The sequence below is a fragment of the Anomalospiza imberbis genome, chromosome 1 (genome assembly GCF_031753505.1).
Source record: "Anomalospiza imberbis isolate Cuckoo-Finch-1a 21T00152 chromosome 1, ASM3175350v1, whole genome shotgun sequence".
Lineage (NCBI taxonomy): Eukaryota > Metazoa > Chordata > Aves > Passeriformes > Viduidae > Anomalospiza > Anomalospiza imberbis.
Window position 1 is genome coordinate 34,189,297 of NC_089681.1, and position 23,793 is coordinate 34,213,089.

Sequence of the window (23,793 nt, forward strand, 5' to 3'; positions counted from 1 at the left end):
TAAATTTTGTAGCAATAAAGAAGCCTTACCTGTAGAATCACTAAAAAATGGAACTGCTCAAAAATCAGGAAGAAAACAGTGACTTACATACTAATAGGAAAAGACATTTGAGAGCATTTTTATTTTTATATATTATCAACATCTTATAAGGGGTTCCTTAAAAATATTCAGTATCATTTCCACATCAAACCATGCTGCATATTTTTAAAATCTTTATTTATCTGGTTCATTTCTTAAAAATTTGTCATCAATAGATGCTGTCCAATAGCTTTATTTGACACTGGACATACTGAAAATAAAAATAATTTTTTAATGTATGCTATTCCTCTGTGTTTTTTTCATCATCTAGTCACTTAGCAGTGAAAATATATTGCTAAAATAAGTGTTCTGCTAAACCCCAAAAATATGAAATGGACATATATACCACACTGAAAGGGACCATAATGTGCATACTTAAATCTACCATATTCCTGTAATATGGGCAACTCACAATAAAAACTGAATTTTCAATGACTGTAAAATCATTCACATTTTGAATGGAGACAGAAGAGGGTCTCAGAGATTTTTTTTTTCCCAAGATGACACTACAGTGGTGTAGCTCAACTGGACTGTAAATGAATTCTCTTGGTTTACAGTCAGGCCATTCTTTCGAGATTAATCTCTTTATTTTTTGCTAACACAAAACACAAAATATTTTTTGCTAACATAAGTTCTCTATGCCTCATGTATCTATAAAGCCCAGTTTTCAGTTGTTTATAACTTGATTAGACTCTAGCTGAAATGCAAACAAGCAAAGCACTGGCTAGCTTCTACTAAATGACCATGTAAATGTAAATGACCATGTAAATGACCATGTAGCAATTCCATGTACTGACTGATGCACATGGTACACAGTATGTCATCATCTGATTAAAATGTCTTTCAGATATTCTATACACATGTATTTTCATATATTTACATTTACAAAATAAACCTAATGTTAAATGATCTGGATGAAGCAGGAAGTACAAAAATATTTTAAATCCCAATATGAGAAGGAGAAAAGTCACAGAGAACTTTAAAATTAGAGGAGGCTAATTAATTTAATTAATTAGAATTTAAAATACACAAGTAGTCATTATAGACACACAGTGGAGAACCAAGCTGCATTTCATACACAAAAGAACGACATACAATCCCCACAAATCTCTACCCAAAATACTTCTGGTTGTCCTCTATAATTGATAGACCCTCCTCCTACCAATGTGCTTTAAACTCAGGGCAATGTGGACAGATTATCGGGATTATGTCCTGTTAACAACACTATTTTGGGGAGACATGGATTTTAATAAGCAACAGTCAATAACAGCTAGGCTAAACTCACATGAAAATTTTGTGACCAAAGTCCTTGAACCACATTTTCTTCTCTGTAATGTTTTATTTTACTGTTTAAGAAAACTCTCCTCCCCACCAACACCCCCTCCCAGCCAATTTGTTGCCTTGATATAAACTGTCAAGTGTACTGAAGTTTCTGGCATCATTTTACACCATTTCAACACCTTTTCCTTTAAATTTCATGTATGGTTAATACCCAAACTAATTCAAAGGACCTGGAAGATTATATGATAGAGAGCTATGAAATCAACCACCTATGAGTCATTTCAGGAAAGGTATTACATATTTGGAACACATTATGCATTAAAATAAATACAGTTTAATTGTGCTTTAAAGAGGTGTGAGAAGTTCCATACTTTTTAACAGATGTAAACCACTGGATGGATTACAGCTTAAAAGAAATTGAAGCATATGCTTCAGGTTTTTCTCCCACTAAGCAGATGTGATTTATTTAAATAAGGTTTTCGACTGTTCTCTGCTTGATTAACTTTTGGCTCTCTGATGACTAAGTGTTTCAACAAAGCAATGATATAGGCTGCCCTCCATGATACCTTTTATATTTGAATTTGGATATCAAACCCATGCCTTTTTGTCATTTTTAGTCAAATAACAGCCTTTTTTCTCTCAAAAGAAAATTAAGTGAAACTTTGTGCAAGAAATGTGGATTCAAGAGCTGCCTGTAGTAGTAGCCAACAGACAAGAAGGCAGAATAGTATGCAATATTAATTTACTGTCAGATGCTGTTGGAATAACAGCAGTAAAGTGCATACAAAATGCAGATTTAAAATACCAAAAACCTACATCATATACAACTGTTATTTTTCTCAAGGAATTTTAGTTGATCTAACTGAACATTGGATGGAATTTGTCCATGGCAAATTACAAAAAGCTGTTAATAATACAAGTAAACAGGGTAGTGTAACTACATCTACCAAATCCAAAGAATAACTGCAGCATTTGATTTAATTTCATTACTGCACCTCTGCATGGACATGATTTCAGTTTCCTCTGGATACCTCAGATTTACAGTACAGATACTGAACATTTTCTCACTAAAGCAACTGGCCTTTGAGAAACCGCCTGTTTTGTAATACCCATAACTTTGGATGGGAATTTTTGACTTTGTAAGCAAGTTGATATGCCATCTTCCAGACCAACCCCATTCATTACTGAAGGTTTTTAATTTAAAAAAACACCAAAACAACAAAACCTAGAAGCAGTAAAACAATAAATCATAGAGAAATTTTAGTGCTAAACTCTGAGTGTAGGCGTGCATATTGTTCAATAATTCATGTGTGCTTTGCAGAAAAATATTTGATCACAAATAAGAAAGTTATTAAAATAGATACAATCAGTGAATGCAATAGTGCTTTTATTTGTAAAAAAATAGAGCTCCAAAGGTTCAGATACTTCTATCGTAAAGAACCAGTCTTACCAAAATAGGATTTCATTAGAGAGTCAATTCAGTTACAGGGTCTGGACACTGAATCTTTTATCTTTCTTTGTATTCTTTGCTAGACTAAATAATGATGATACAGCTGAGTGGCTCCATGATTTTATTGAGCAGCAATGAGGTAATTCACGGAGATAAGAGAAAAAGAAAAGCCAAGCCGGTGACTGCTTCTGTCATGAAAGACAAGAATACAGTGAAACTTCTCAAATCCTTACGAAATTGTTATCTGTCTTTGTATAGTGATAGGCTGAAAGTTCACATAAGTGAAACAATCTCATTTATGCTAATAAAAGTTTGTTATTTTAATGTATGATTGTTCACCATATTTCTCTGATTTAATGGTCACTGCCTGCTATTCTCTAGAAAGGGTATGTGAAGACCCAGCTTTGGTCCTATAGCAATTTCCATTAAATACGTTATTTGTGTTAAAAAAACTACAGGTGAACCAAGCAAAAAGAACATTACATTTTCCTCAAAACAGCAATTTACCAAAAGGAATTCACACAGCTGCAATCTTTATGCTTTGCCACAACAATACAAAAAAATATTTGGAACTGAGATAAAGATCACAAGTGTAATATAGCATAGAGGAGAACCAGATGTTTTCTAGATTCATAATAATGCTGTGCTAAGCTTAATTCATCGTGATTTTTTTATATAGAAAACTTTCACCAAAAAGGGGAGGGGAAAAAGTTATCTTTTTCAACTAAACAAGAATATAGCCCAATAACAGGGTCATGTTTTTAAATAAGACACTGTTCACAATTATTTACTTACTTTCTTTTTTGGTGGAAGGGATGGGGAGAGGGAAAGGGGCACTCACTAGTACCAAGTATTCCAGAAACTGCAAGATTGCTTATTGGCTTGGGATGACAGGTTGTGGAATCATCTTACAAACACAAGACTTGCACACCATTCAGTTTAAGGACAGAGCTCTTCTTATGCAAAACTCCTATAAAATACAGTGAAAGCTTAGTTGCACAGAAGGCTCACGTAATCAGATATGTTGTATTGTTTTATATGATCCAGTCACTTTTGTCTCCTTCCTCCATTATAAAATCTGTAGTAATTTCTCAGGAGTACTTCAAGAAGTATAAGGTTCAAAGCTGGAAAAAGTCTATGGCAGCTCAGTTTGTCTCTTCAGTCTAATACTAAGAAAAACACTAAATGTTTTCATGTGAGAGTAAAAATTCAGATAATGAATTCTGATTTATATTCTTGCATGCCACCAGGCAATCCTGGTGCACCAGTAAAATAATGCCTCATTCTTCGAAGCAACAAATTTCTCAGAGTAGTGTTCTTACATTGTGGTAGACAGTGATGCATTCCTTGTATATAGCATTGATTTGTCAAGGCATTGTTGGCTGAAGCACAAAGTCTTAATATGCTCTAAGTAATCTTATTTGAAAATAAAGCCCCCACTCAACCAACCAAAAAAAAAAAAAAAAAAAAAAAAAAAGAACAACAAACCAAGCAAAGAAACAACCCAAAAAACTCAAATCAGCAAAATCCCACTGCTGATACGCTGATAGAAGCTCTGCTTGTGGAATCTAAGCAGCTTTATATGTCATATTTTTATGTGTCTTATTACATTTACCAATCCTCTTTGTTTTAGATAAATTATCTTGCCAGATATCAAGAGATTATAACAAAAGAACACTTCAATTCCTAACAAAATACTGGGGCAAGCATGAAGTAGACTTCCAGACAAGGAAGAATCATAAACTTAGAATATCTGATGCTCCACTCTTGAAACAGATATTTTAAATATTTGCTTCAACAGATGCAAAACTGGAGTTATCTTCTGCAGTACACTAACTGCAGGACATCTCATTTTGTTTTTTCAATGTCATGGAGCAGACAATGCTGTTAGTATGGTACATATGTTCTAAGATGTTTTCCCATAAACATCTTCAAATACCAGAATTTCCCCTAGTTCAGACCCATGTCATAGAGTTTTGATACAAATATCATTCTAACTAAACACATCAACAGACTTTCACTCCTTAGGTGTATCTAAGATTTTTGAAGAGACTGTTCTGAAGACATCTTACTTAAGAAGCATCTCAAGTTGACAATAAATTCCCTAAATGTTTTTGCTTTCACTGATGGATGCACAGAAAGTCAATTGAAACATGATGCTGCTGAGTCCTTGAGTTTACACACCTACATCTACCTCTATCAGTTGTCAGAGCCAGTCTAGCAGAATCTCACTCCATAGTCTAAAAACCACAAAACCAACAGGGGAGTAGAGAAAGCAGCATTGTTTCAGGTACTGAACAATACAATGAATCATTGATTTGAGTTCTCATTTCTAATCAGTAAGAATGAAAGGAATCTTTCTTCAGTATCTCCCCCTTCCTATTTTCCCCCAGCTGGGATTCAAATTAACATAGGAGGTAGCCTTTTCTGATATAGATGTTCTAGTTTCATTAAACACTTCAGTATCTTAGAAAATTACATGAAGAACTGCCCCACAGGGTTCCTGCTTATTCTCCCTTTTCCCACAAAGTGTGATAGTTATTTTTGCTGAAAACAAGTAACTTGTAGGCAAGACTGATGGAACACTGACTTAGGAGATGAGAGCGTCTCTGCATGCAGTGCAGGGGCCTCAGAGCACATGATGGTCTCATTTTATTTACACGAGGAAGCCCATAATCACAGTTGAAAAGAATTGGCATTGTGCTCCTTTATCATTCTGGTAATCCAAGGATCTAATACCACCAAATAACCACTGCTCACCCACCAGTTCAGCAACAATAACTGTATAAATAACTGTTGTTGTTCCTTACCAGTAGGGATTTCAAACTCATTGGTCTAAACTTTCAACCAGGCAATTTCATTGAGTGCTAATGAATTTTTAAAAAAACTTTATTTTTACATTAATGGGAATCTAGTATTGCCTGGAGCATTTTAATTACTTCTACACTTCCAATAAAATAAAATTTAGAATATTTCACTTGCTACATCACATTCTACAATGCATTACTGCAATTGCCGTAACTGTACACCAGTGCTTGCACTGCAATAATACAGAATCTTAAAAAGATCATAATGAGATAATACACAAAACTACCTCAAATTCTGGAGTTCAGAAGGCATCTAAAGGAATGTCATTTAATGCTTTCCCTTGGTAAATTTTTCTTTTTTCTTTTTCCCACTTTATTTTTAAGTAAAGCAACTTTTAAAATTAAAAGCAAATTTTGATCAATATTTCTAATTAGCTTCAATTCTGATGTCATGCATTCTTGCAACCACTATAGTTGTGTGCAATTTGGGCCACAGTTCAACTCTGTGTTCTTAAAGAAAACCACTGAAAAAAGCTTCTTCATAATAATAGAAAAGGCCATGTTTAAATCCCAAAGTTTTTCTTCAATCATAATGAAAATATCAAAGCATTAGAAAAGAATGTATATTTAAAAGGTTTCAGTTTGTGGTTTTTTATTTTTTAACAAAGGGGAGATAGCTGTAATATTTTGAAGTGCATTTGGTTAACGTAATACAGATGTGCCTTACAATATATATCTGTAATACTGAATTTCACATTACATTATTGCTTACTTTTTTATTTAAGTCTATTTTGAATTAAGCTGATAATTTGCATGCTGTTTATATGAAGTTTTACAAAAATGAGCTGAGTAATTCATTAGTTCAGTATTCCTCACAAAACACAGAGCACCTAGAGTGCATTTTCAGCCAATCAGACAAAATATTATCCTGTTTTGCATTTTATGAATCAATTTTTGCACTGAGGACCACATTCATATTTCTTTGCAGCCCCATAAGTTACTCTACCAGTCCCTCGGCTGGATTAATCCTAGCTAGCTTGTTCAGAGGCCAGTGGAAATTCATGCACCATTTATTAAAATGAAAATTGAGACAAAGCATAAAAATTACAAATAATTTTATGCCAAACATTTCCAGTAACATGGAACCTTCCAAGAGGCCTTTTTTAATTCGTTTTTTAAAAACTGTTTGTCCAAAGATTTTTGGAGTGCCAGTACGTATACTCTCTTTCATAAACCTACACACAAGAATTCCTACAGTGCAAATATCTCTAGTTCCTCAACTTCTATTTTTTAATCAAAGTTACTTAAGTAAAATTAAAATGTTTTACTTGTCCTCCAGAGAATTTTTTTCATTAAAGAGAGCCACCATAAGTAAGAAGCATGATGCTTATACAGCTTAAATTTTCTACTGATAAACTAGCACATCTCCCAGTTTAAAAAAAGTGCCTTTCAGTCAAGCACTTTTGCACATATTACGCTAGAAAAGTTCCAGTTAATTTAGGGACTAATATATGAGTGATCTCAGACTGGACAGTTTGGGCAGGCAGGGAAAAAGCAATGACATCTCTAAACTCTCTGGGTGCACAGGCACATTTAGCAACAGATAATTCCTATGTTGTATGTGAAAGTTCCTAGTGAGCTCTAGGTTCATTAAAGTCCTGATTGAGACAGTAACCATGTAAGAAATTCTACGATAATCACCAAAGCTCTAAGCTAAAAAACTAGAAGAAACATACTTTCCTGTTGTTCTTCAACTTCTGCCCAGCTGCAAAGGGAAAACTGCCCTCTGTTACTTCTGCTAACTGTGAATCCAGGATGAGAATGAGTATAGCATGGCATCCAACGACCCAGGCTCTGCCATTTCTTCCAGCCCCATCCCTCTATTAGCTTGCATCAATCCTGCTTGGTCCTGAGACAAGACCATCTGTTTTGTATCACTATCCTTATTTTGGCCAGACACTGGGACATCTGGAAGACTGCACTGTCTACACTCCGAGAAGCAGACACTGAGCTGGATACCTTCAGCATACCAATGGCATCATAGCTGACAGTACATGCTCTTCCTCACTCATTGATTAAATTCATACCACTGACATTTTTCCGAAGAGGATAGAAAAAAATTTTATAATTTTATCTCCCCAGTGGGGTCATGCAGATAAACTAGCAGGTATGTCAAAAACATTCCCCACATCCAATAGATTAATCACTGAATAAGGTTTCAAATATACCACACAGTTTTCCAATATTTATTTCTTTTTTTACTAAAGAGAAGTAAGTGCTTTTTAAATAAAGTTTAGGTTACTGAAAAACATGTGCAGTTGGAGATGTTGTATAGGTGCTGTTTATTCTGTTAGATTGCTTTGTGTAACCTATGAGTTCAGTGCACTGTTGGCTTATGTTTCCTCATGCTTTTGTTTTGGAAAGTAGAAAATTAGGTTTTTGGTTTTGCTGCAATGCTTGTGCAATTATTCTACAATGCAAGACAGAGACCTGGCTGAAATGGAAAATGGTCTAGTGGCACATATAATGCATTTGGTTGCTACACTTTCATTGAATATTGCAGGACAAGATAATTGCCTAAAAATAAATCAGGCATTACACCATATTAGGTCATGCAACGTTAGTTCAAGCCTAGTATCTTAAACATCATAAAGATACATTTGCTTTTACTCAACACTACTTTATCTTCCAGATATGAACGACATATTTCTCCAGAATATCTCATTTCAGAAGATTAAAATAATTTTGAAAATCAATCAGAAAATTTTATCTGACAATTCTGCTTCTCAAGACACACTAACACTAATCATGACTCCATTGAACTCAAGGGGAATTTTCCATTACTCCACAGACTGAAAATTTATCTTAAGTATTTCAAGTTTCTCCCTTTTGGGTTTTAACTCCTTAAAATGAGAGCTGTGAAACTCAGGTACATCTTGAGAAATAACTTTAACTTTGGAGTCCACAGCAGTGGAACAGAATGTGAACCACATCCCCGGCAGTCACTGTATGTCCTTTCCCTGTGGAGGATAAAAACCGCAGGCTAACCACTCTATCTACACTATCACTGACTGAGAGGGAGTCAGAGACTCTAGACTGGAAAGCCAATTCAACATCAGATATCAAATGATCCTCTAAGAGCTGTGAAAAAAGGGTGAAGGAAACGCAAAACATTAGGAAGCACAATCATCATATGCTGGTTGGAGGCAGCAGAAGAGTACATTAAATCACAGAAGATAAATTACTAATTTATTGTATTTTCCTTCTCAAAAATAACCATCTGTACTAATTTCCTAGACTGTTGGCAGTTTGACTGTTAGAAAACCTAAAAATGAAATAAAGGCAAAGTCACAGTACAAACCATATCAACAGGAAGAACAGAGAAAATAAAGAAAAAATCCCAACAGCAGAAAAGATCTATTTCAAGCCAAAAGGAAACAGGTAGCACTGCACCAAGAAGAAAGTTAGGTCAACATAAAAAGGCCAAGTAATTCATGGTTTTCGACCTTCAGCCACACTAGCAAACCTCACTAGCCTTGAAATACTGTTAGCTCAAATCATGGATGAATAAGGTCAAACTCCAAGGTGCTAACCTGCAGCCACTAAGGATGCAGTTCTGTATTCCAATAGCTTGTTTCCTGTGGTTAAGTCCCACTTCTTCCTGTGCTCTTACCCCTTTCTACTATTCCCTGTGATATCAGTGCTTGATTATTACCTGACTCTGGTACAAATGCATAATAAAAATACTATATTTTTGGTGGAATCTTCTGCATGTGTGTTGGTAGAGTTGCCTTGGCGCACTGAGGGTTCAAGCATTAAGATCTATCTAAAGGAAACAACAGGAGCCTAGGAGCCTACAACTCTGCCTGAAAGTACAGAGAAGGAAGTAGGATCACCTTCTCCAGCAAAAACAAGCTTTCATATTCAGTTAGGCTCAGCCCTTCTCCCAGAGCCATAACACTAAGGAGTAAAAGCATCTGGTATTTAAGTAACACTAACAAGTCAGAATATGAACATGTTTATCAGAGCATCAGTAATAAAAGAAAACAAGATATCATTTTTACATTAACAGAATGATACCCCATCTGCGACTCACCACTGCTGCTTTAACGACCTTAAAATTTAGTGTAATTTTGCTTCTTGCTTCTCTCAAGACACAGAAGTTTTTCAAAACTGAGATTCTATGAGAATATTCACATCTTCAGAAACGCATTCCTAATATATTACCAACACATGATTCTTAATACTATGTGTTACCACATTAAAGATACAATTTTCAACTTTTTAAAAAAGTATTACACATGGCAAGTAATCATAGCCTTTTCTTTTTTTCTTATTTAACTGAGCAATGCCAAGCTGATAAAATCTGTTACGATTGAACTTCGAAATAAGCTTGAATATGAGAAGCAGGCTAAAATCAGACTTGTTATTAACACAGCGTCTTATCACCTTTTCCTCATCTGTTTTAAAATTCCTGAAATATGGTAATGTGCATAAATTAAATTATATCTGATATTACGATACAGCTTTCTAAATGAATGCAGACCTAATGGATAAGTCATGATATTTTGAAAATTAACATAAATTAGAAAGGGGATCCATAGACTCAAAGAAATTTTCAAAACTTAATAATTTATCAATTTCCATACTACAGATACAAATATTATACTGAAACTAGTGTACACGTACATTTGATCCTTCATAAAATTATGTCATATCAATTAAGTTGCATTCCTCCAAATTCAACACCCCTTAAGTTTCTCAAAACACAAGAAGTAGCTTGTAACATCTGACAGTGCTTCAGCATATCCACAGAAACACTCACCTCAGCTCCCAAATCACCTTTCCAATTATTTATGCACAAAGTTCCTTCTCAGATGAGCACTTCCAAACAGTCTGTTTAAGAAGTTCAAGAAGCTCAGAAGGCTGACACAACTTCCCAACACACCAGTGAAAGTCCCCCATATGATTAATGTTCTATTTCTTATGGAGCATTTCTCTATGTGAAGATTCAATATGATGTGAATTCTTGCCAAACTGTTGCTCATTCACAAACTATAAATTATAGCTAATATAAAGAAATCAAACCCACATAATCCAAACAAATTCTAAACAGGCTATCAGAAAGACAATTCCCAAGTCACGCGTTGTATAACTAAAATATTTATAGAATTTGGAAGTTTTAACAGAGAATTTTAGGTTCCTTAAGCTAGTATTTTATTCAAGCCATTTCACCAATGCCTTTGAACACATCAATAGAATATTAATATTCAAAGACAAAAAGATAACTACTGCTTTGTGAGACCATAACAATATTTTGCCCCGGTAACCAGACATATATTTAGAAAAAATTTCACCTAAAAAAGTATTGTTTTTATCAAACCATTGAGTGAATATTCATAAAAAACTCCACAATGATAAATTCAGCCAAATTATTTGTGACTGACATAACCCACTTGCTACCCATTTCATGAAAAACATCAGGAAAAAAAGTTCCTCTCAGAAATATTCAAATATGTCAAAAGATTTTTCTATCCCTCTGAGGACATCCAAGTAAGCATAAAAACCATTTCATAAAATCCCCCATATGGACACATTTCCCCATACAGCCAAATGGAGAAACAGGTCTGGAAACTATTGCTAGACACCCTGACAAGTCTTCTCTACCCCCAACATTACTTAGAGTACTTCTGCAGTTAGGTGATAGTGATTGAGTAATTAAATCTGTGACGTTCTGAGGAATTGTCTCTCCACAGACATTAACTCACATTTACTTTTAATAATTTATACTCTAAGCAACTGACAGAGATGCTGAAATAGGAATTAAATCATACATAAAGTCCCTTTGAATACATAAAAATGACAAAAATTCACTCAACTTCTGAATATCCTAAATAAAAATAGAGTAATCTGTATGTCAAGAAAAAGCATTTTCCTGTGATGTGCCAGATTAATCTTTTAGAGATGGGGCAGGTGAGCAAGAGGAAACAATTCCATGAAAGCAAGCATTAATTAGGAGTGACTGTATTCTCTACATGTAGGAGAGAAATGAGGACTTTGGTTCATAGTTCAACGTTTGAAGGAAATAAATGTTTAGTCACTTCTTTGTACTATAACAGGGAACTATCACAGTGAATGGCAAGCTCTCTGTAAGGTATGTGCAGTTCTCTTGTGTCCATGAACACCCAGTTCTCTTGTGTCCATGAAACCAGCTGATTTGCCTTCAGGTGCTCTGAAATCTACATGCAACAAGAGAAATATTTCTACATGAAAAAACTGTAAAACATGCACATGGCAAGCATGGCTTATCTTCTCAATCTCAAAGTTTCATGTTTTCAGCTTAGTCAGGCAAAAGATTACATATGATAATAAAATTAGTTAGCCTTCATTTGCATTTCATACAAACAGTACACAATGATTTGTAATAATTATTTAAAACAATAAATGCATTTTTATATAATACAAATATTTTTTCTAGCTTACTGGACAATACTTTAATTGTCTGAACAAGCTTGAAGCTGAAATTACTCATAAGAAGCAGCATGAAGGAAGACTAAGAAACAATTATATGCAACATTACTTTCATGCTTCAATGTCAGCATTTATAGATTCAAAAATAGGAAAATACTAAATTCAATAATATTTTAAAATTTTGCAATAAGGTAGGAATGTTTTGAACAAACAGAAAGCATGCTCTTTACTTAAGTTAAAAAGGACAAATATGTGACTATCACTTGTTTTGTTTTATTATGAATTATGCTTTTAAGAACAATTTTGTTCTTTTATAGTTTCATTTACACCACCTTGTCAAGTCTTTATTCTCACCATATTGAAAATCATGCAATCTCCTTGTAACTTCTGGTTTTAATAAAATAAAGGGAGAATTTTTTTGATGACACAATGGGATTTGTTTCTCTGCATCTGGTTAAAAATCAATACTGACAATCCTATTATTTGCATATTTATTTATATTTCATCATTCCCAGAATGGTAAAGTTTCTCTGAAGAGAATTAAAAACAATTGAATTACTAATAATTCTTTTCATTTCTATTTTATTCCTTCATTATTGGATACTTCAAAGATATACCATTTCTTTACAGAGAAGAAATTTGGGCTACATCAATATAACCTAGAAAACAGTAAGCCAATAAATGAAACCTTTGTGTTCAAAATGCCTTCTGTCACAAACACACACTGTAACCTCTACTGTTTAGTCCAGGATTGTACCAACATTATGTATTTAACATCACATACATAGACACAAAACCTAATAAATTTTAATTTCTTTTTCAGATGCTCAATATCTCAACATTTTGCTAACCATTTCCATCCTCACTTTTACATATTCTTCCAAAGGTGACTCACCATCTTTCTTGCCATGATCACACTCCCTCACAGCAAAACCTTGGCTTTATATGCATCGGTGGCTAAACTCATATTTTACTGCAGTGGAGCCAGCATTTAACTCTTCTAATAAGTTGCTCCCTGTGCAACTTATTGTTCAAAGATCTCAATGACTCCAGCAGCAGTTTCACAATCACTTTAAGCTAAACAAAGTCTGTGCTGCCATGGCAAGACTCAGACCTGCTTGTCCCACAGGCCAGCTGACTAATTTTTCCATCCTTATGCCAGCAGCCAAGCTTGTGTGGCCCAAAAAGAGCTGGACTAAGCAGCTCATCTCTCTGAAGGTTATCTCTTTCTTGCTGCATTGATTTTGAGCTCAGCTCAGACTCACCCAGCAGTATCTTCTCTGATGGTTTTTGCTCAGACATGGAACTCTTAAACAAGCACTCAGAAAAGCTGAATTTAAAATACAGCTTAGTATTTGTTTTCAGCTCAGGGTCTATGATATAAAAACAGTTAAATTAAAACAGGGTAATGTCTTGTTATTTAAGTTAAAATACAAGACACCACCAAGAAGCATCTTTATAGAAAAGAGCAATACTATGTCATCTTAAAACACAATTTTTAATTTCCTTGGGATACAAAACTGAAATCCTATAGCCTACAATTTGAGGAAATATTTGGTATATATTAAAAATTAATTTTAGGACTTAGTTTTAATTTAGGATTTTAATTTAATTTTTACATTTTACTTTACCAGCTCTTGCTTTGCATTTAGTTTATGCACAAATATTATGTGTACTATCTTGAGATCACTGCAGTAGTAAAGTACAGAGAAACATAGAGAAATTGTCAAAACTTTCACAACTCCAAAGCAAAGGTTAGAAGATAAATTTGCTTCAAAAATTGATATTTAGATTAAACTAATACTCCCGACTGCAGGGGGGAAAAAAGTGAAATAAGGAAAGGACCCCAAATAAAGAATTATGCACAACAACCTCCAGTGTCTACTTTTCCTTTTTACAAATCCATTGACTTCAAATTGTTTAATATCAAAGATAACTTGGATTCTTATATTTAAATCTGGCATATTAGCTCTTTCTTGCCTTATCTTTGCCCATGGCCATGCCTTTTTAAAAAGACTTGTTACATAGTGTATTCTTACTGTACCTGTCTCACCCACACCCTTTAGTCCTCACTAATTATGCACAGGGTCTGGAAGCTATTTATGATAACTGACAACGGCCTTCATTTGAAATGCTCCTTTAGGTTATTTTTAATTTACTTGCAAGCATTCCTATTTTGTAATGACATGAAGTGATGATTACCCCAATAACTGTTCTGTTTATAAATTTCTCATGTCCTGAATACTTTTTGTCTCCACAACATTTTACCCTTCTTCATAATTGATACATTAATAGTCAAAATGTCTCAAATACAATAGCACTTACTGCCAGTATATTCACATACAAAGAATGATGTCTTCATGACTGTTGGGTCATTAAAGAAAAAGCAAGAACAGGCACTGGAAGCAGCACTACTGTTGATATTAGCAGGTGCGATGCAGTTACTACAGTGAACGTGCAAACCCAAGGTATTGCGTACGGTGACCCTGTGAACCACAGCAAAGGCTGATGAGACTCTTGGTCAGCTCAAAATGGCTCAGACTTACAAAAGATGGCACTGGTAGTGCTATCTGACTTGGAGTGCTTGAGACTATGCTTTTTTTGCAGGGGAATCATGAATTTTACTGCTAATTTTACCTGATGGAAGTAATTTCTTAAGACAGAAATCAAAGCAGACAAATTGAGTATTTGCAATTTTAGGTGGGCTAAAGACCTGTGTTGAAGTGTAGTTACTTACTTCTTTGTTTTCAACCTCACTCTCTTCTAATTTTTATCAAGGCTTTTCAAATTGCTTTTTGAGTTCTGAAAATATCAGAGACATTCCCCTTCTGAAAACCCACATTTGCTCCTTTTGTACTTAGCTATAAATTACCTCCTACTTCACTCTCTTTCTTCTCCATGTTTATTCTTCCTCTGTCTTCTTTTTTCATTTTAGCAATTACAACCAGTACTCCACTCCCATTTAATTTTATAAAATAGAACACTCAGAAATTCTTCACATACAATACACTATAAAAAGAATCACAGAATAATGAGATTGGAAGAGACCTCTAAGATCATCAAGTCCAACCTATGCCCTAACACCTCAACTAGACTATACCACCAAGTGCCATGTCCAGTCTTTTTTTAAACACATGCAGAGATGGTGATTCTACCACCTCCCTGGGAAGACAATTCCAGTACTTTATTATTCTTTTAGTGAAAATTTTTTTTCCTAATATCCAACCTATACCTTCCCTGACATAGCTTGAGACAGTGTCCTCTTGTTCTGTCAGTTACTGCCTGGTGAAGGAGACTGACCCCCACCTGTCTACAACCTCCCTTCAGGAAGTTGTAGAGAGCAATAAGGTCACCTCTAAGCCTCCTCTTCTCCAGGCTAAACAACCCCAGTTCCTTCAAACTTTGCTCATAGGGCTTGTGTTCCAAGCCTCTCACCATCTTTGTTGCCCTCCTCTGGACGCACTCAAGCATCTCAATGTCCTTCCTGAACTGAGGGCCCAGAACTGGACACAGCACTCAAGATGCGGTCTCACCAGTGCCAAGTACAGGGGAAGAATGACCTCCCTGCTCCTGCCGGTCACACAATTCCTAATGCAGGCCAGGATGCCACTGGCCTTCTTGGCCACCAAGGCACACTGCTGGCTCATATTCAACCAGCTGTTGACCAGCACCCCCAGGTCCCTTTCCACCTGAACACTGTCCAGCCACACCATCCCCAGCTTGTAATGTTGTAGGGGATTTTTGTGGCCAAGCAACAGCTCTTTAGTCTAAGTTTAATATCCTGTTTTCAAGTAAGAACAGGTAACTTAACAAGTAAGTTTGTAATCTGCCATGTTATTCACTGCTTTGCATATTATTTGCTGTTTGCAGCATTTACAATTACATTTATCTTCTAAATTTTAAAATCTGGCTTGCACTTGGTATCATACTGAATGGCAAAAGCACACCTTGCAACATATAATAAAATTAAAATTCAACCTGTCAGGGAAATTAAAATACACAAAAAAGGTAGACTTAGTTAGTCTGTAAGCCACAAAGGTAATGAGAATCCCGGAGAATCCCCTTGAATTCTCAGGGATTTGTGTTACATCTCAATAATTCCTTCATGCTAATATCAGCTGCTTCCCTCTATATTTTTTAGAGTATCCTCTCCCTAGTAATCCTGCCCACCTTTCTTCTTTCCCTCTCCTTCATTAATTCAAACAGCTTGTCCCAAAATGCTTCAGCAAGTCAGCAGATGCTTTATTTGTTTCAGAGCCATAATAGTGATCAATCTACAGTGGTAACTCTTTACCTTGCACTGAAGCTTCAGGATGGTACTAATGAGATTGTCTTCTAACCAGACACCAATTTTCAGGGAATTGGAAGAAATTTCCTGGATTAGAAAATTGTCAGTTTCAGTTGAAATTTGACAGTAGATTTAAAAGGGCCAGAACTCAAAGACAGAGTTGCACACCTTACAAAATCATCTAAGTCCACATAAAAACATCCTCACGGGAAAACAGGGGCTGAAAACCTACCAGGTGAAAAACGATGTACAGGGGATATCACTATCGGGTTACATCACACTAAAATCACTTGTGTTACTGTGAACAATTTCCCCACTGAAATAAACCCTAGGTAAAACAAACATTTCCTTTTTTATCAGCTTTCAGTAGTTAGTAATAAGCTTTAGTCCTTGAAATTTTGAATACATGAAGTCTCTGGCAGACTAACCCTGCCTTCAGTTGCTACCAGGAGAAACCATCTTTCCCTCCTCTGCCAGACAGTGCTACTCTCCTAGTCAGAAACAGCTTTTCTTAATGCACTGGGCTGAAAACAACAGTGATTCACAAGCTGATTTACAAGCAGATCAGATGTCTCTACCTTGAGGGCTTCCATATCTATTATAGGCTCAGGGCAAGGCAGATGGCTGAGGGTGGCAAAAACTCCAGCCAACAATCTCCTGCGGCAAGTTTCTCAGAAGCCAGACAAGAAACAATTTACACTCACTAATGATTTTGCATGCCCTTTTTCATTCCTTCTCTAAACTGCTATCCATAAAACCCTTCAACTTCTGTCTTCAGTCATTTCCCTCCCATTTCCCTCCCATTTTCCAATGTCCTTCCCTTCTGCTATATCTTCTCTGAGATGAGGGTGCCTAGAACAGAAAGGCTTTACACCAAACTGGGATGGGGATAGCTCACTGGCAACAAACAGGAACAACTGAAAGACACTTGAAAGCAGGATATCCAGTGCAGACAAAGCTATTATTTTGACCTAATAGCATGGGTCAAAGGTATCTTGCTCCTTTTATGTTCACAGCTGTTGTGGGCCTGCAAACATATCATCACAACCATTCATTTTATTTAGTTACCTGAAGAATGTAGCAGTAGGACAAATCATTCTTTCTATCTGTTCATGGACATTTCCCAACCACAAAAGACATCTAATATAACATTGTTAATTTTTAGAAAATTCTTCACTTGTTTTTGGCCCTGACCATCTTGGATATTTTAGAGTAATGCTATAAATGTCACTTCCCTTATCGCCTACCTCCCATTAAACGATAACATTCTAATAGAGATACTCAAGGCTACTGGATTGCTAAAATAATAAATATTATAATGCTTAATGCATTTATTAATTATTACTCTTTGCCACATGGGCAATTATTAATCCATGTCAGCACTTTATTTTTCACTTTATGACTACTTTATCTCCTTAGTATGCTTTTGTTTGAGGTTTTGGCAAAAGTTTTTTACGAAAGTCCAAGTAAGTCATCCCTACTAGTACCTACTAGCCAATATTTTGCCAACACTTTCATGAATCATAATTACACACACTCAAAAAGGAAAATATACTTGTACTCAAGCCTATTCACTAGGAACATCCCCTTTCTGTATCTTTCTAAGGAGAAAAATAAACTTGACATTACTATGAACACACACCTTTCAGAAGCAGAGAAAAATCCCTCATACTCAAATGGTTGATTTACTAAATACTGAGAAAAAGAGAAGCAATAAGTAAATATTTAGTGTTTGAGACCAATATTGGCCTCAGAAGCAATTTTATAGCTGTCATCCTAACAATGTATTTCTTATGAGAAGTTCTGAAATATTTATATGGAAACTCCTCTGATGCCTTCTTTTTCAGAACTGAACCTAGCAAGCAGCTAACTAAAATTCCATCAGACTGCAATCATAAATTCATAAGAAAATTTACATACAATTTTTACAGTTGGTCATACTCTTAAACAACTTTTGTAATAAATTCAATTGGTTTCGTTTTAATGCAAAATAAGCACTTATTTTAAAATATTATATTTTCTATTTTTACTACACAAGATGCTCGTTAATAAACAAGTACCGCATTCCACAATTTTTCAAATAATAATATGTGTTCAAAGATATTCAGTGTCAATTAATGACTCTGGGACATTTCATACCAGCTGACACAAAACTGTTATTTTGCCAATGACAAAAGGGATGCTAGTAACACTAAAGAAAACACCTTCTTTACTATTCATTGAATTGCAGGGTGCAAAAGAAGGGCTCTGGTATACACTGACAAATTTTTTTAATCAGTGGAGCTTAATAAGCCAACAAAATAGAATTGAATTCTTTACAATGAAACACTGAACATGATTATATGTTCTTGAAATCTGCTAATCATGGTTATAACTAATCTTCATTGAGAAGTTACTTGAAATGCTGCATAAATGCAACATTACACCAAGAGTGTCAGAGTGTAACTTCTAAACTCTCTGAAATTTTATGCTGTGGCAAAAATTATAGCAAAGAAACGTGGTTATGCCTTGCCATCACAATTGTGTCACATCCACTCCTTATATTAAATGGTTTTGTAAATGCTGACAGCTTTCCTTTGCATGCAGCCTGACTACACCAAGAAAACATTATCCATTTCACAGCCAAAAGCCATTCATTCGGTATTGGGCAGACTCCCTTTAAGAAATTATACAATGCCTAGGGGGTACAAGCACTATTTATTCTCTAAATTTCAGCTCATTTTGTTAACCAAGCATGCAAAAGGACAATAGCTTAGAGTCCATCCTGTTAAACATGTAAAACCACAGACAGAAGTATTTGCCATACTGTTAGTTAAGCAATGCCTTTCCAGAGGTAAAAAGACCACAAGCTTTTTCAGAATTGCACAACTATTCTGGACCACTGAAAACAGAAATTTACTTTGATGATCATCAACAATACTCCAGATGCTCATTCCTTCTTTTAGGAAAAACAATTCTGAGCTGACAAAAATGACTTTGGTGCTACCTGCTCTGTATTTCAAATATGATTCATCCTAATTCTAGTCAAACATCATCAAATATATTTCAGCAACAACTGCCTTCACACTAACAGTGGAAGACTGATGTTCAGGTTTCCATGTTTCAGCTATATTCAAAAGTACTACATCATTAAGTTTAAGCATATTGTATTAAAAAAATTACCAGGTTTGCTATATTCCTTCCCCATACAGCACAGATTTACACCGGCTTTTTTTACCCAGCAGCAGTGTTTTTTGGTAGGAATTCCTCACAGATGTTCTTGCTGGAACCTATTTGTTGCTATCACACAAGCCTGAGAAAGCCTACTGGGCCACAGTCAGCATCTGCTCTCAGAGTTCAAGGGTTGGGAATTTCCAAGGAGCTGGAAAGCTTCAGTTTAAAGAAGCTAGAACTCTAACCAAAAACCAGGTTTACACGCTGCACACTGAAGTCACCATGGTATCATAACCCTAGCCCTTAACTGCAGATTTGGACATACACCACTCCTGTAAATTCTGAGCCATTCTGAGCGAGGTGGCCCAGGCCTGTAATTGCACAACCCACAGAGGGGCTCCCCCTGAGGCACAGATCTTGCAGGTCCCAGCGCCTCCTCTGTGAAAATGTTCTTGTTTTTCCACCACTAACAGTATCTGGGAATTTGTCAAGAATGCCATTTTCAGCAGCCTGCAGCAGCGGAATCAGGCATCTTCACACAAAGAGATTTACAAATTCCTTACTTGGAATAAAACATTTAAGAAAATAATAAAAACAATGTCTGCTATTCATCCCACCTTAATATGTAGTTTTTCTTTGAGGCATGTCTAAATAGGCATGTGATTCATAAATGTCAAAATTTCATACCTGAATTGCAATTAAACATACTCTGCCAGCTTCAGTGATCCTCAGGGTGCAGGGAAACACAGAAGAAAGACTTAAGTGCTTCTCACAGGAAATGCCCTACCCTTTTATTGGCAACAAATTATGAGAATGCTGCAACATTCATTCTTACACTGTAATTCTTGACTTCAAATTTGTAAAATTACAACAATATTCATTTTCATGGCAATGAATTAATAATACCCCATTATTGCAACAAAAAAGAAGCAAAATCCTGTAGTCACAGAAAAAAAACCCCAAATATTAGGCTAAGAAAATTGGGATTGTTCAGTCAGGAAAAGAGAAGGCTTTGGGGTGGCAACCTAATTGCATTGTTCTAAGTACATGAAGGGAGCCTACAAGAAAGATGGAGAGGGACTGTTTACAAGAACATGTAGTGGCAGGACAAGGGCGAAGAGATTAAAAATGAAAGAAGGTAGATTTAGATTAGGTATTAGGAAGAAATCCTTTAATGTGAGAGTGGTGAGGCACTGGAACAGGCTGCCCAGAGAAGCTTTGGCTGCCCCATCCCTGGAAGTGTTCAAGGCTAGGCTGGATGGAGCTCTGAGAAACCTGGTCTAGTGAAAGTTGTCCCTGGCTTCAGCATGGGGTTGGAACTGAATGGTCTTTAAGATTCCTTCCAACCCAAATAATTTTATGATTCTATGATTATATATACATACATATATATGTGCATCACAGACTTTTGCTGGAGATTACTTGAGGTCACTCACATAAATATATACTACACTTCAGGTGGAAAAACTGCCATTGATTTTCTGAAAAATAAAGAACATGATTCTGCATATTATTTAATCTGATGCTGCAGATTTATTTCACCCATCATCCTGAAAAAGTTATTTAAGATAAAGATGCTTGTGAGAAGTAAACCTTCAGCTCCTGAACAACAGTATAACTGTTTTTCATTTTCTTATAATAATGATGAATATATGCAATTTCATCTTTTTTTTTTCCCTTATTTCTTATATCTCTCAAAAGATCTCCAAGAAAATGTTACAGAGTTAAATGGTTTTATCACTTCTAAGCATAAGGAACTCAAAAGTATGTCTGCTCATGTTAAGATAATTATCTATTTTACCAAGGAGTTCTTAAACTTCACACACAGAAGCAGGAGCAAAAAAATGTTGTATGAAGTCATGAGAACTTCATTACTATCAGACATCTTATTGGCACTTCTGTGGAAAACACAGTCAATGTGGCATCCTTGTAAGAGCCTTAAAACTTCAAATTTATCTGAGGTTAATAAAAGCTTTTAGGGCTAGCAGCTCACTCTGCCTACCATCCAGGGATACGGACAGATGTATCCTACCTGGTGAATATCACACCTCTACATTGTACCCTCTTGTCAAAGGCTCCAGTATCGGACAGCTATTCATTGTTTGTTCTGCTGGACACTTGCCAGCATTGTTTCACCAAGCATCAGAACTGATGGCATGCAGTGCAAATGGAGAGAAAAGTGAAGGATGTACTTGGTTGGAAACAGGCACAGAGAACAAGAGCAAATGTAGTCATACATTAAAAAATTACATTCTGAGCATATATTCTAACAAGGATTTCAAATGACATATGCAATAGAAGCCTAAGTCTAGTATTTCTCAAGTTGTGATTAAATGTCCTGCCATTTTACATCTATCCATACTTAAAAAAAATTAGTCCTATGTTTGATAATCCACTTACTGAAGACAGAGCTTACAAAGGGACCATTCCTTGAAAGTCTTTTGGAGTTGTAGTTTTGTCATGAAGTAAATCCCTACAAATTCACATTATCTTTTGCCAGCTAAGTTACAGTTATGCCACTCTTTTATCTTGCTCTCTTTTCCTGCTCATTGTAACTCACTTCAGTTAATATATGACAGCCTCAATAAAATAATCCACACTATTCTCCATTCTGTATTCTTATTTCCCAGAAATTACAGTCAAATTGCATCACAGATTCAGGTGAATACTCTCTAGAGTAAAGTTACAGTTGAGCTAGTGATGGTTTCAGTAGCAGTATCTATGCAAGCTTACATCTGTTTATAATGATTATCATAGCTTATTACATATGATCTATCTGAAGGGAAAATGAGAAATGCCTATGCTCTAGAAATAGATATTATTTAAAAGCATCTTTTGAATAGCATCAGCTTTTTTTCCCCCTAATCTTCTGTGTGGAAGTGATCACTCTCTCACACACACACACACACACAAAAAGAAGACTCTATCAGCACTGTCTTTTACCCGAAAGACTTTTGAGCCTTTCATTTTCATAGAACAAGGACTTTTATTAATATTTTATAGCAAGAACCCCTTAAAAAGTAGGTGATTATATGCCAATGCTCTGTTTCCTTTTACAAAACAATTTGCAAAACAGACTACTTTTTATCTTATAAGATAAAGACAAGCATCTTTAAACCCCTCATGGGTTTAAAGGTTTTTTTTTATTTTATTTAAACCACAAGTTCTCCCTTCTTTCAACAGACTTAACTCAGTCAACTATTTGAGACAGGGTTTTGTATAAACAAATCAAATAATAAAAAATTAAAGTTGCTAAAATAGTCACACATTAAACAACTTGCCAGAAAAATAGTGTCAGGATTAGAACCATTTAAAATTCAATTCTCCCACATGATTCTAACAAAGTAAAAGGTGTGCTACAAACTAAAAGTATGAATTACAGTCTGAAAAGAGAAAGCAATACATACACAATGAAAAATTTTCTTTGCTGGAGAGAAGGAAGCCCTTTAAACCCATTTGACCTACAACTTCTTAGAACAAAATAAATTCTGTTTTAACTTCAGTAGGAAGGGTAGCACTAACTTCTTATTTTCTATAATTATCAACATACAAACCATAAATTAATTGCAAAAACTGCGCGTACTCTTAATAAAAATTTTAAACAATCTAATTGTCCCTATTATTCCAATGCAATCTCTTTTGAACACACCAACGGAGAAGAAGTTATGTGAACAGTAAAACTCACCTTAAAGAGAAAGTATCAAATTCATTAAAATTTTAAACAACTGAAGCTGGAGATACTGAGCCCATTTTTTAGGTTCTCTACATTTACATTTTCTTTCCAAGAGTTTATTTTTCTGGTCTGTACACACAAGGTATTTTTAAAACTTATTTTGTGATAATATTTCACAGAAACAGTATCAATGTTATACTGAGAAAAAGGATACAATAATTACTGCAACAAAACAAGTAATAATTCTATTAATTTTGTGGCAAGAGGATGAATGAAAGATGACCATTTTGATGATGGGTTTCACATATCTCTGTTCCACACTAATTAGTTCTTTTAGCCTGATACAAGTAACTGTAGTTTGTACATGTATTCAATTAAGCACGTTTTATCATATACTATGTCACGCTCTTGATTTATAAATCATTTTCCAGCACTATTTAAATGTCACCATTGGTAAGTCTAGAATTAACTACATGCTAAGTTAATTACAAATGTACTAAAATTAAATGAAGTTCAAATTCATCACAGCAACAAAGTTTATTCTTGTAAAAATATAACTCCGCAACCTTAACTGAACATCAGCAGTTCTTCT

General features: G+C 35.2%; 1 protein-coding gene across 6 annotated transcripts in view; it reads right to left on the reverse strand.

The window, feature by feature from the left end:
* Positions 1-23,793, reverse strand: part of C1H8orf34 (chromosome 1 C8orf34 homolog) — a 151,453-nt gene that overhangs the window by 54,092 nt on the left and 73,568 nt on the right. The window lies entirely within an intron of this gene.